The following is a 15,892-nucleotide window of genomic DNA, read 5'->3' on the forward strand; positions in this document are numbered from 1 at the left end:
ATGTTCTCTAGGTTGAGATCTACGGTTATTTTGCATTCCGAGTTTCGATCACATTTCGGTGAATGACCTTATATACTGCTAAGGTGAGTTTCATTTGCTCCCTTTTTAATTGCTTTTGCAATCTATATTTTTGGGCTGAGAATACATGCTCTTTTTTTTAAATGCAATGGACACAAGTACATACTAAATTCTACACCGAGTTTGAACCGAAAATCCCTTAGCTTTGGTAACTAGTAACTGCCAGTTATAAGAATTGGTGGGCGCGAATAGTTGTATATGGATCCATAGGGCTTGACATCCCCGTCTGTTCAAGGTATAGAAACCCTAGCATGAACTATAAAACAGACGTATGCTATTTGAGTTTAGTACACGTTGAATTGCGTGTATTGTACATGTTGGTTGCATGTATGTTAAAACATGGGTACTTATTATAACGTTAAAGCTTAGTTACTAGGGTGCTCAATCTTGTAGAATATTGTGATAAACGTTTCTGGTTGAAACAACTGAAATCTTGTGATCCACCTTTATATACTGATTATGCGCAACATTAAAACTACGAACTCACCAACCTTTGTGTTGACACTTTTAAGCATGTTTATTCTCAGGTTCCTAGAAGTCTTCCGCTGTTTGCTTGTATGTGATACAAGCTATGTGCATGGAGTCATATATGCTTTATTCAAGAAAACGTTGCATTCACAAAATCATCATCATGTATCTTATTTTGACTGCATTATCAACGGATGTAGTATTGTAAACTATTATTTACGGTGATTGTCTATATGTAGAAATCATCAGACGTCAAAAACCTTGAAATTTGATATTCATTTATGGTGTGCCTTTTCAAAAGAATGCAATGTTTACAAAACGTATCATGTAGAGGTCAGTACCTCACTGTGAAATCGATGAATGATGTATTCGTCCAAATGGATTTGGACGGGTCATCACACAAACCTAGCTGTTAGCTGGTAGCTTGTAGAAGTTAGTTATTAGCTTTTTATATATTTTTTTTAAGTGTTTGACAGGGTAGCTAAAACTATTAAAATAAAGTGTAAAATGACAAAAACTGTGAGTTTTTTCTCAAACGCTACTACAAGTAGCTTTTTCCTTTTAACTTTTTCTCTCCCTTAAAAAGATTTAAGCTTTTGTAACCAAACAAAACTTTTTACTTGATTTTTTTTCTTCATAAAAGCTAGAAGCTAAAAGCTAGTAAAAGCACAAAAAATCTCCAAAAAAATTTGTTGTCAAGCATATTCTAGTTTACTAAACACTTATAATTAAATAATAAGGTCAAGCTCTACCAGCTTCAAAAATAAGCTTCAGCTCTAGTCTATAAGCTTTAGTTTTAGCTACAAGCTATAGCTCCGGCTAGTTTCATCTAAACACACCCTAAATATATGCATATACATTTACATATCTTTATATATGCGTATCATAAACTACTAAAATATTACCGAAAATATAGATTGTGAAGATACAACTATTTGGATAGTATTAATTTCATATATCTATATATATTACGTATCTTTTTAATATCTTTTTAAGAAAATATTTTAACGAATTCATTTCATAAAAGAAATATCTCTAGAAAAAACTTAATATTTAACGGATATCTATTAACTCGCTTAATTCAACAGATATTAATGTAAATGGGTGAATTATATTTAAATAAATATGAATATGAAATAAATTTATAAAATTAAATAAACATAAATATCGATATAAAATTACCGGATCCATTATCATCCTCATTCAATACATACATGTAACATGTAACTAAGAAACCTATATAACATACTCCGTATAATTTACGTAAGAAACCTATCAACTAAACCTTCTAGAATGGACCAAGATCAATAAACTTGTAACTTTATGTCAGTAATTAATTGTTGCAAGCCTTGACATCTATCTATATAACAACTCTCACTTTTTCATTCTGAATTTACCAAATTGCTTTTAGGGTTTCATTTCCTGATCCTATTTATTGTCATTAGGGTTGTTATCCAGATATTAAATGCTCAATAATTAATGCACGTATTTAAACCCTAACCCTAATGAATAATTAATACTATAAACCCTAATACTATAAAAACAAATGGGAAACAAATAAAATTAATTAAACTTATAGAACCAAAATGATAAATTAATAATACTTATCAACTAGTAGAAAAAAAATATATAATTTATATAAATACAAAATAAGCCGAATATAATATAATATAATATATATATATATATATATATATATATATATATATATATATATATATATATATATATATATATATATATATATATATATATATATATATATATATATATATAAAATGGGACGGCCAAGTTAAAAAAAGAAAAAAGAAAAATAAAGAGAAAACTTATTAGCAAAGTAATCTAATCCTAAGCTAGTTATAATTAGTCTAATCCTAATCTAGCTCTAATTCTAATCTCAATCCCTCTTCAAGCTTATCTTCTAGAAATCCTTGTTTGATCATGACTCTAAATCTAGTACTATAAAAAGACCACAAGACATCCCATAATTTCATTCACAAAATCAATCAAAAACCTCCTCCTTTTCTCTCCTTGTTGGCGACGCAAGAAAACACCACCACCACCCTCCCACCTTCGATTTCAACAACCAAACCACACCACCACCTGCTGCCATTGTTGCAGCCTACCACCACCACAAAACCACCTTCCTTGCTGCTGCAAAATCCCACGAAAACAGCCCCTGTTGCTGCTGCTGTGATCGTGACCCAAAACCCCACCAAAACCGATCCATATTACCACTTTCTTGCTTTAATTCGTTGCTGCTGCTGGTCTGTTCGATCTCCATCAACAACCTACTCCTAATCTTGCTCTTAACATCCCTAAGGTAACACTAGATCCTTACTTACTCAGGCTTTCGTTTACACGTGAGTTTTATATAAAAATTATATATATATGTGTGTATACGTGTGCATATATGCATGCATACGTTATATATGTATAAAAACATGATATATATGTATCTAAGTATATATTATGAAGTATTGTACGTAAGATTTTGGTTAAAAAGCAAAAAAACTATTTTTGTAAATCGATGGGTATATATTAGGATAAATTGGTTTTAATTGTTCTAAATACATAAAATTGGTTATGATAATTTTTACAGAGGTTTTTATGTTTATAAAAGTTGTTGGATGAGAAAAATTAATTTATATAACATTATATACAATTATTCTATAATTAATGATATTATTGTATGATTTTAATAGATAAAAATGAAATTAATATGGATATAAGTAATATCTATATAAAAGGTATTTAGAACAGTCTTAGATCATGTAAAAATAATTATAGTAGTTTTTGGAATTTTATTTGTAGTTAAAAATGAATTATGTAGTATTTAAGTATAAAAATAATGCAAAATTGGTAATAAAAATATACATTAATAATCAAAATATATATATAATTTTTCTGAGGTTAATAAATATTAAGAAGTCTGTAAAAATTATAAGAATTAATATTGGAGTCGAATTAGTATTTATTGAATATTTAAAACACTATTATAATGTAATTAAGGGATAAATAAGGAAAGTATAGAAAAATAATAAAAATAATATAATATATATTTTTCTACAGATTTTTAGGATGGGATAAACTTATAAACTTAATTATCTAAGTTTATTTAATAATTATGTGGAATTTAACTTGATTTTATGATTAAATAGAGGGAAAAACAAAAATAAATACAAAATTTTTATAAAAATGATTTTCAATATTTTTATACTGATTTATATGATTAATTAAGTTTATAAAAATTATGTATATGATTTTTAGGTATTTAATCAATTATTAGGATATTTAAGGATAATATAAGGTTAATACTAATTAAGTAATTGTGTATAATATAAAATATATTGTAAAATAATACTTATGTATGAATAACATGTAATGATAAGATTTCATAATAATTAATTAATTAATTAGTAATACTATTATAATTATTATAACCTATACACCTAACTATATAGTAAGACTTTAATTACACTAAGTATATTATCACCAATATATATATATATATATATATATATATATATATATATATATATATATATATATATATATATATATATATATATATAAGAACAATAATAATTTGTTATGTGAAGGTTATAATTAAAGGTAACGTACAAAGACTACAAACATCACCGCTACTTGTGGCCTATGGTGATCCTTGTTGCCATTATGGAAATCGCTTGTGGATTTCGAATGCCATGACTTAGATTCTGGTCGAGAATCCTGGGCACCCTGTAACAATAGATCATTCGAGTGACTTGCATGATAGCAACGAAGTTTGGGCGAGATTGTACAACATCTTTGTTAAGAATTATAACCCGAACTTCTTAAACTAGAAACTTACTATAAGTGGAAGCTTTTCATAAATAGTAGGTTTCCAAAAATAGAAACTTTTGAGAAATAGGAACTTTTCTTGAAAACCGTCACTGTTAATATAGTTACTATATTAATAAACACACTTTGTCTGTTGACAATAACGGTCACTGTTAATATATTCATTATATTAATAAACAAACTTTATGTCTGTTAGACATTAACTAATCAAAGATTATATCTCTAGGTTGAGATCTCCGAACACATACACCGTTCTTACATCTTGCGTGGAATTACTTACTTGCTATTAAGGTGAACTTCATAGCCCCTCTTTTTACTATTTTTTAACAGTTTTATAAACTTTTGGGGTGAGACACATGTTTGCTTTTAAATGATTTACAATTTAGACACAAGTACCTAAACTATTTGATATGCAATTACGTGAGACTTTTATTAAACATGTATTTATTGTTACATGCAAATCCCCGCCATAATATCGTTAATTGCTGGAATTGGAATTTTGAAAACTTAATTATTGTGAGTAGGCTTATTGAGAGTGACGTCTCTACCCATTGGCGTGATCGTCAAGGGGGTACATAATAATGATTGCCGACACCCGTACAGTGTCAGGGGTTAATGTTTAGTTCGATATTATAACTCATGGCATATTGAATATTTTGATATTTTGAACTAAATCTTTTGGTCTAAAACTTATTATGATTGTTAAACCTATGATGTTCACTCAACCTTTGTGTTGACACTTTAAGCATGTTTGTCTCAGGTGAAGATTAGCTTGTGTGATGCCCTATGATGCTTAGTTAGCTGTTGCATTGGAGTCCACATATTAGACTTGTCATTTGTTATTTACATATGAATTTCATTATGTAAAACATTATTATGTTTCCACTGCAAACTCAAATTTTTTTATAAAACGTCTCATTTAGAGTCGTTCTCGTTTATACATACTTGTGTTGTGATATTGTGAAGTCATATTTCTCCGGCCCTATTTGGGGGTATGACAGAGTGGTATCAGAACCAGGATTGCATTTTATGTGTGTCTTATGTGTTAGTTAGGTGCCTTAGCGATCTTTAGGACTATAACCTTTCTTGCCTAGGTTTTAAGTGCTATCCCTTAATCTTTATACTGCCAATCCGTCTTACTTCATGCTTATTCATCCTTTCCTAAGGATGTCAAGCCAAAACCCATCATATTGCCTGATCTCGACTCTAAAGGATCAGTTAGTATGTGATTGTTATCATATCCATACATATCCTTATGACCTGACTCCGCCATTGTGATTCAAAGTATTCTTTGTGTAAGACCCTAATATTTATTGTACATAGAGTATTATTGGTGTACATCAAGTGTGTGAAGCATGGTATAATTTTAAAAGCTGGCAGACTGATTTGAACATCGTGCGTGCCGCGCACAGTTATGGGCTCGCAACGCGCACACAGCCTGGCGACAGATTTCTGCTTTTTCCAATTAGAGTTAAATGAGAGGCTTTTTGGTCATTTCACTTGAGTCCGGATCTGAGGCCTTATCAGCTGGTTTGGATCCAACTTTGGATCACTTTCACATCCACAAACACTCTCAACTATCTTAGAGAGAGAGAGAGTTCTAGTGAGAGAATTGGGGTTTTGGAGAAGAAGAAGCTTGAATTGATCAAAAGCTCGAGTGTTAAAGTTGTTAGCCTCGTTCCTAGCTACGTTTTGGTTGTTGTGGTAAGTTCTAATTCCGAATTTCATTGTTTGATTTTGATATTCAAGTTAGGGTTTGAACTTAAATTGTTGAGAAACCCATTTAAACTCATGAAGTGAATTTATTGTAACATCCTTAATCGGTCCTAACTGTAAGATTACTAAATTGCCCTTAAGTTAGTATTGTGTTATTATATCTTTTATTTTTATTTAATGATTATGATTAATTAATGATGTGGTTAGGACCAGTTTGTAACAAGGGTCACAGAACAGGTTTGTTTATTTAATTTGAACTTCGTTTGGGTTGCCAAATAATGTACGAAAGATATCAGATAACTGATAAATATCCGTGAATTACACAGTATGGGATTTAATCCCAAATAATAGACTGATGTCTATCCCTTCTTGCATTTTCTAGACTTTTCTCAAAAACAACCCGTTCTTCATCTTCTCACCTACATCAAACCCTAATTTCTAATCCTTGTTTTAGAGCTCGAATCATTTACATCTTTGTGTTCCTTGTGATTCACTGATTCTTTCAAGGTAAGAATCACAAGTTTTCATGCTTTAATCTTCAAGAAAATGGGGTTTTTGTGTTAGTTTTTATAAAGTGTGTATTTTGGGTCAAAGTGGTTAGATTTGATGTTGTTTGAGTCCAAATCTTGTGGGTTGATGTTTCTTAATGTATAGTGTCTTTGATTTGGTCAGTTTTGAGGTCATAATCGAGCTTTAGAGCAAGAATTGGTCGATTTTGGGTGAAACCCGTCACTTTGATGCTGTTGCAACTGATGAACTACCTTCGGCTGATGGTCGTTGACCATCGACCGATGGTGAGGGACGATCGGCCGGTGGACAAGACCATCGACCGATGGTGTATGACTTCTGACCAGCGGATGTAATTTTGACAATCGAACGATTGGGGGAGACCATCGACCGATGGTGTGTTGATGATCGGCCGATGGATGGGACCATCGACCGATGGTCTTAGACAGTGAAAATTTTACTAAGTTTCGATTTCTAGCCGTTATGCTGCCCGTTTGTATTTTGGTGTTTATGATGTAAATTTTGAAAGTGCATAAGTGTTAAACAGAGAATTTTTAGCGGATACTTTTTCTGACAAAAAATTTCAGTATTGTGCTGTTTTGTGCTATCGGATAGAAACTAACTTGTGTATATGTTTTTCTCAGGAGAAAAGGAGAAAGAGAAGGTTCAGTGATTAGATAGCTGAATACCTTCTCGTTTGCTGGTATTTAGTGAGTGAGACTAACTGGAGAATATAGTATATAGAAGCATGTTATATTATGATTGCCATGCTTGTTAGATATACTTAATTTTGTGGTTAGTTAGTACTTGTGATGACTGCATGTTAGTTGATGCTTGTCTGCTGGAGCCCGGTGCGTCCCTATTGTGTGATAGCCTCGGTAGGAGAGATCAACCTGCGGGTTGGGTTCCTCTGTGGTAGCCTAGACAGCCGTGGTGTATATATATGTGAATGACCCGTCTGTCGCGTGTGGACTATGTATGTACATACGGTGGTGGAGGAACTTCTGGTAAGCCCCAGTCCGATCAGCTGGTGGTTAATGGTTTGGCCGAGCCGCCAGAGTCTCTGTAGACGGCACTTGGGTGATGTTTGTTTGTTAGACTATTGTGACATGATTAGTATAACACTTATGTATGCTATGGCCTGTAGTTAGTCGTACTCACTTAGCTTCGTGCTAATTCCCCTCTATCTCCTCCCTGCAGGTTGTTAGCTTTTGTAGATAGTGCTTTTGGGAGAAGACGGGCATGATGATGTTATGTTTGACAGGGTTAACTCTGATGTGGTCTTTTAGAATATGAACCATGTACTTTTGAAAACAGAATGTATTTACGTCTCTTCCTGTTAATATGTAAATTGTTTTAAAGACACGTGACATCGGTTTGTACAAATGTCGATATCGTATTTAATTAATATTATGCTTCCGCCACGTATTTATTAAAAAAAAAAAAAATTTAGCGGTGTCTCATTTAGTGTTGATAATAATCGGGTTTATTGTTGTTGTTGGTGGGTTTTGGGTTGGAAACCGACTTGGCCATGATTTAGGTCTTGGAATTGGGTTTAATCACTAGGTTTAGTGATTATGAAAGTGTTGGAACCCATTTGGGGGTATTTGGTTGATTAATTTTGAAAAAAGTCAAAATTAGGGTTTATGGGTGATTTTGAGAATGATAAGTGTTTAACACTTGTGTTTGGGTTTAATTGGCGTATTAGGACCATTTTCACTTGTGTTAGTGATTATTGGTTAGTTTGGGCGCGGTTTGTGCTTGGAAGTGCGATTGGTCAAAATTGCACTAAGTGTCGCTTTGAGTTGGTTTGTAAATTCACTCTAAGTGTGTTACTTGTATTGTGGTAATGGAATAGGTATATTCCATCGGCGAGTTGCGGATTATTACGGTAGCATTCATCAAGACGACAAGGTGAGTGTTAATATCCTATGTGCATATGTATGTGTAGGATGGGTGCGGGTCGGGTGAAGTGGTTCTCGGTTATAGAGCCCACTTCACATATAGGTGGATTTGATGGACTTGTGAAATAGGTCCAATTGGCACGCTTGTACGTTTTGGTTGACCATCTTTGGCGAGGTGCACTCTTCGAGTGTACGTTATCTCATGGACTTGTGATATGAAGTTATATAATCCCGACGGCGTGGGTTATGGTGTGGGAAATGAATATCGGTTTGTACGTATTCAAAATATTTCGGGTTGTACGATTGTCCTTGTTGGTTGGACTCATAGTTTGAAGTAGTGAATTTCGGGTTGTTGCGAATTCACTAAGGTTCTGGTTGCGCGACCATCCTCGGTTATACTATGTAGTTAAGGTAGTGAATCTCGGGTTGTGCATATTCACTAAGGCCGGGTTGCACGGCTATTCTTCGGGTGATTAAGGTTAAGTGGTTAACCTTGAGTTGTAGGCTCGTTAGTGTTATATATATATATATATATATATATATATATATATATATATATATATATATATATATATATATATATATATATATATATATAACTATATATATATATACACACACACACACACACACACACACACACACACATATATATATATATATATATACACACACACACACGTTGTTGATATTATTGTGTTGTAGCTAACCCTCCGGGTGTAGCTTGATGGCGTTGCTAATATCATTATTGATATATTAGCTTGTTGTATAGCGATCGTATGATATGCTTAGATTAGCTTGCCTTTATGCTTGGATGCTCCGGTATGTGTTATTTGATTATTTGTGTGGCGTGTCCATTTTATGCATATATATGTATGTAGTATATTCTCACTCACTAAGCATTAGCTTACCCTCTCGTTATTTACATTTTTATAGATTCGCAAGGAGGCGGTGGCTCGGGTAAGCGTGGGAACTAGTGGACTCGTGTAGTTGCTTAGAAGATGTGCTTTTGGATTGATTAGGATTGGGTAGCGTATCCCCAATCGCCATGCTCGGTCTTTATTTTGGTTAAAAATCATGTGGTCGAAAACTTGTATCTTGTATGAAAGTCGTAAAACGGCCGATGTGGGCCCGGTGTCGTAAAACTCATTTTATTATTTGAACGTGTTAGTTTTACTTATTATAATATGTTGTGAAAACCGTTTCGTCTAAAAGTGTCGGGAAGTGAGAGATCATTAATCAAAATTTGGAAAATCCGGACAGAACCTGATGGGCTCTGTGCGTGCCGCGCACAGCAAGGGTTGCGCGCCGCGCACCCTTCTGTTATATATAAAAAAATATTTTGCGTATTCGGTCGGATAACGGGTTGGGTCGTTACAAGTGGTATCAAAGCATGGTCTAAGGGGTTTAGGTGACTTGAGATAGGCGCCTAGACTTAGACTTTTTGTGTGTGCTTATTTGTTGCGGGACTTGTAAGATTACGGGTCGGAATGGGAACTTGGTTAGTGTCTTAGCGTGTAGGTGAACTAACTAGGGTATTGGCTTGTGTTGTTTATATCACCGAGCGAGGCGATCGTTGTACTAACTAGTTGATACGGCGTGTGTGCGTAATAAGGACTTGCAAACCTTATTACGGGTGCAAATCGTGTCTAACAAGTGATGTACGACGAGTGTTTAGCAAGATGGGGCGGTGTTGTGTGTGTGGTTTATACGTTCGTGGACTAATTGTTTGCATTCCTTAGAATGACGACGCGAAACGAGATCGAGACGAATGACGATGAGTTTGCGGCTGGGGTTGAGTCCGAGGTTGCAAAACAAGTGAAAACAATTCGAGAAGAGTTCGAAAGAAGGCTTATCGAGCCTCGGGGTAATGGTAAGAAGGAGTTTAGTTACAAGGAGTTTCGAGCGACTAAACCTCCTATGTATCATGGAGAACCGGATCCGTTAGTGAGCACTCGTTGGATATCAGCGATCGAAGGATGTTTTTGTACAAGTGAGTGTCCTCCGGACAAGAAGACGAGAATCGCTACTAGTTTGTTACGAGATGGTGCGAAAGATTGGTTGGATGGTAAGATTGATACGGTCGGCGAAGAACCGTTCATGAGTTTGTCATGGGGCGATTTTAAGAAGGAATTCTTTGAAGAATTCCGAACGCAAGCCGACTTGACAAGAATGCGTTAGGAGATACGCGTGTTGAGACAAGGGTCTATGGACCTAAATACACTACGGGCTACCTTTATGTCTAAGGCGCAATTTTGCCCCGAGTATGTGAATAACGAAAGGTTGTTGATGCAAGACTTCCGTAAGGCTTTAAATGATGAGTTACATGGGAAGATAAGCCTTGGGCAAGTGAACTCGTTTGCCGAGCTATTTGCCGTGGCTAAGGGTTTTGAGCCATATCCTTGGGAGATAATCGATAATGCTCCGAGTAAGAGAAGGGTTGATTCGTATGGTGCTCCAAGTAAGAAAACTAAGGGTGCAAGTGCGAGTATGGGTGATGTGGACAAAGGCACGACGAGTTCTCGTGCGCCTAGATGTTTCAATTGTGGTGTTAGGGGCCACAAGTTATGGGAATGCACAATGCCGAGAAGTGATGACGAAATGTGCTACTATTGTCATAAAGAGGGACATCGCAAACCGGATTGTCCCGAGTTGGCAGCAGCGAATGCCGCAAGGAGACGTTTGTAGCGACCCGACAAAATCGTCATTGACGGCGCCGTCTACTTAGGTCCCGTTACGTGGTCATAAGTCTTTAAAACAACGTTTGACCAAAATATGTCGCATTCATTTCAAATGTAAAAGTGTTTCAAGTTTACAAAAGTAGTTCAACGACTAGTTACATTACAATGTTTAACGTACAAATGAAACCTATGCGACACAATTTAAAAGTGGTCAAAAGACGCTCCAACTATGCATGTATACTCGACATCCAAGCAAGTATCAAAAAGAGTGCGGAAGCATGTATCACATAGCGTTCAAGGACCTGAGAAAACATATAGAAAACTGTCAATGAAAAACGTTGGTGAAATCATAGGTGTATTAGTAAACGTGCATTTGAACCACAAGCTTTAATATAAGTTGATAATCTAAATCGTTTGCATTCCAAAATTTGTTGTTTGTATCGCGAGCATCCAATTATCAAGACTTAACTGTTTTGTACCCTGTTACGTAGTGTTAGAACATACACTATACTCGAAAATATATTTCATCCGCTAACGGTAGCGAACCGTCCGAATGAGGCTCGTCAAGCCCATGTGATCACATAATATAAGTTCTCGTTTACACCCTGCAAGTGTAACTAATGATAATTGAATTGAGGCTTTTTGTTCAAACTCGCACGTGGAATGTTTGTTTTCGTACTTGTGTTCAAAGCATAAAAGTATGATACGTATATGTTTCTCATTCTATAGTTTAAAACGTAAAAGTTGTTGAAAAGGTGGGACTATGATCTCACCTTGAGTGCACGAGTAAAAAGTACTCCGCAAGTATACGTGTGCAAAGAACAATGCTAGTCTTGACCTAAACAATTAGGTTGTATCAATAACGGTAATCACAATTGGTCAAAGATGTTCAATTAGTCCTATGACTCATTACGACTCGATTATATAGCATGTTGAATCAAATTGTCAAGTTTCATGCAAGATACTAGTATAGAAGCATGTTAGAACGATCGCACAAACATTTGGTTAACTTTGACAAAAAGTCAAACTTTGGTCAAAGTCAAAGTCAACACGTTCGGGTCGGGTCCTGAACTATTTTTCTGAAGTTAGTAATCATATATAAGCATGTTAGAACAAGTTACAAGTGAATCGGAGGTCCCTAGCATAGCAAACATTTTACGTGAAACGAACACATGGGCAGTCTGCCCCAGATGCACCGCATCTGCAAGAGATGCGCCGCATCCAAGGCAGATGCGCCGCATCTGTGTCTGTTTCAGTGAGACTGCCTTAAAAACTTACAAGTCTCGAACCAAACTTCAATTTAACGCAATTTATGATCCGTAAACATCTAAAACATGTATCTTATATCGTTGGAAAGATAATTTGACAAGGAACACAACTAAACACATTTCAACAAATAATTTAATACTTGCAACAACCCAAATCACATTCAATGCTCATCATTTAATGCATTCAAGTTCATAAATGCAAATCAATGATTTGGGCAACCAATTTACATGAATGATATGCCGTTTCGAAGATAATTAAACATACAATACAATTAAACACTTACTAGTAACATCTCATGTCATTCAAAGCATCAAAGGTTCATTTCAAGTTCATCAAACCCTAACCCAAATCCACCAAAATCAATAATCAAGTTTGTGAAGTTTTCTAAAGCAACCTACACATCAAATTGGAGCTAGTGATACTAGGAACACATTTAATACTTGCACTTTATCACAATAACAACATTTAATCATCCAAAACTCAAATTCAAACACACACTTCTCATGTTCATGCTAGTTACACTAAAACAACGAGATCGAGCATATAAATCATATATTCATGTTAGAATTGAGCTATAGACACTAATTAACAACTTTATAAGTTAAAAACATCAAGAACACAAAATCTAGTGATTTTAGAAAGTTACCCAAATGTAATGAAATCGGTATGAAAACGAAGAAGAAGTTGCAAGGATTCCGAATATGTAATTTGTTTGGATTGTTGTTTGCTCGATTTGAAATAGATGGTGATTCTTTGTTTGGGGTGTTAAGAGAGAAAGGAGGAAGTAGTAAAGATGAAGATGATGAAATGAGAGGAGGAGGTTGAACGTTTAACTAGTTGACCTAGTCAAATCTTTGGCCTCTTGGCAAGTTTAGTCCCTCTATTTTCATTCGGGTGCGTGAATTACCTAAACAAAATATTTTAAAACGCGTATTAACGGGAGATGTTATAAATATAAAACGGACTTTAAATAAGTAAACGGAAAAATAAACGGAAAAAGGCGGGATGTTACAACGTTAAGGTACGTTTCATTTTAATAAATATGTCTTTTGAATATTTATTATGTGTCATTGGGTACGAGTTTGTTGAAAGCATTGTGTTGTGAGTATTATTGTTATGGGTGATGTTCCTAATGGAATTACCCTATGGTGACGTTTTGATTGACGGGCGAAGGGCGTAAGACTTGGTGTAACCAAGCATTCCTTAGTGTTGGGGAAAAGTTTCTACCAAACCATGGGTATGGGCTTTGGTGTTCGGGTGTTAAGCGCGTATTCGCTTTAGTGAGAGATGGTGGACCATGAGGTTCATCGGGTGGATGGAACCCGAGAGATCGAGTGTTTGATCTCGATTTATGTTGGTGAAAGAGTCTACATGACGCGGTGTTAGGTGCCTCTTTCGTACCTACTAGCGTGGTATTCGAATCCGATGGTGTTGCGGTTACATTGCACTAGGTGGAAATTTGACAAGCTATAGCAATTGGATGATTGCGAGAGTAAAGTTGTGAAAATTGTGGTGACTTCTGTTCGAAGTGTTTAAGGATTGGTTAAAATCCTTTGCATGCCCAAGGTTGGAACAAGATGTGGTGATGGGTCGTGTGAACCCAATTGTTAGTAAAGTCTACCTTTGGTAGCATGGTACGGTTGTACAAGAGGTGGTTATGGAACGTAGTTCCGAGTGGGGGAGTTACCCTCCCACACGAGGAGGTTTCTAGTGTAAGGTTTCGGATGATGCTCTTAGTAGGTCTGGAATTTGTGACGGGACCTAGATTTGGTCGATTTGTGGTAAGAGTACAATTTCGGTTAACTTGTACTTATGGTTTCGGATTTGAATTACCACCGAGGTGGTAATGTGGTGAATCTCGTTGAGAGATAACGGGCGTATTTGACGAGCAAGGCGAAATCCCTCAGTTTAGGGATGTGTGTGTCGGACTCTCTTCTGGAGAATTATTGTATTGTACTTATGTGCGATATAGGTGGTTCTTGCTCGATTGTGATAGCGATGTTCGCGTGTGCGTATGATTCGTGTACGGAAATTTCAGGCAGTGTGGAATGATTTTAAGTATGCGTATATACTTCGTTTGTGGTGAATGGTTAGTGTAATCCGTTAGGATTCACTATATTGTAGCAGTGCGCGATGTTGCACTATTCGTTGTTTGAGGCCAAAAGAGCGTATGTGATTGATAGGTTATGGCCGTTGATTCGGTCCGCTAACCTCATCATGGGTGTAGTGTTATATCGGTACGGTATAACGTTATCGGGAAATTCGAGTACCGATGGGGAATGGGAGTACCATTCTTTGCGTGTGGTTTGGGACGTGAATATCGGGTTGTTCGTATTCACAATATTTCGGGTAGTACGATTATCCCTGTTGGTTGGACTCATAGTTTGAGGTAGTGAATGTCGGGTAGTTCAAATTCACTAAGGCTCAGGTTGTACGGCCATCCTCGGTTATACTATTGTGGTGGAGGTAGTGAATATCGGTTTGCGCGTATTCACGATGACTCGGGTTGTGCGGTCATTTCGTTGTGGGAAATATGGATTGGGTTGGTGAATTTCGGGTTGTTGCGAATTCACTAAGGTTCGGGTTGTTTCGACCATTCCCCATATATGTTTAGGCTCGGGTTGTTTCGGGCATCTTGGGTGTGATTAGTGATGCGATAGCCGTGTTTCGCTCACATGTTGTTACGGGTGTGACAATAGCCGATTTTGTACACCTTGAGATTAGCGTTGCCATAATCGTTTTGGACGCTAGCGGTTTTGTTTGGTTGCTTATGATGTTATGATAGTGGCGTATTAGTCGTATTTGCGCACTACGAGGGATATTAGGTGGTAAGTGTTATCCGTAAGGATTCACTTGAATTCGGTCTTCATCGGTTTGGTTGTTGACTTTAATTTTGGTATGCGGTTGTTTTTAGCATTGTACTTGGTATGAATACGCTAAGGGTTGATATCTCGGTACGAGATTGGCGGGGGTGTTCCGATGTGAGGAATTGAGCAAGTGTTAGTGCTCGGACTTGTGGATTTGATAAATCGTGGATGACGATTTAGTGTTAAAGGCGATTCATTGGAAAGGATTGCCTAGAGAAGTTGGAAGGAAACATGATGTTTCCGCGTATGTTAAGCGATTGTGGTAGTTTTCGGATGAATTGTGCATCGCATGTCTCGAAATGCGTACACGTATGTGATTGGTACATGGAATAATCTTCTGGTTAATAATACAAGTGGTGGAAGTCGGATTGGAAATTATGTTTGAGGACCATAGAGTGTGGGTCCGTTTGGTTAGGTGACGAGGATAACGAGGATGTGATCGATTCTAAGTCGGGGAGAGTTGTAAGACACTAATATTTATTATACATAGAGTATTATTGGTGTACATCAAGTGTGTGAAGCATGGTATAATTTTAAAAGCTGACAGACTGATTTGAAC

This window comes from Rutidosis leptorrhynchoides, chromosome 1 (assembly GCF_046630445.1).
Source record: "Rutidosis leptorrhynchoides isolate AG116_Rl617_1_P2 chromosome 1, CSIRO_AGI_Rlap_v1, whole genome shotgun sequence".
Taxonomy (NCBI): Eukaryota; Viridiplantae; Streptophyta; class Magnoliopsida; order Asterales; family Asteraceae; genus Rutidosis; species Rutidosis leptorrhynchoides.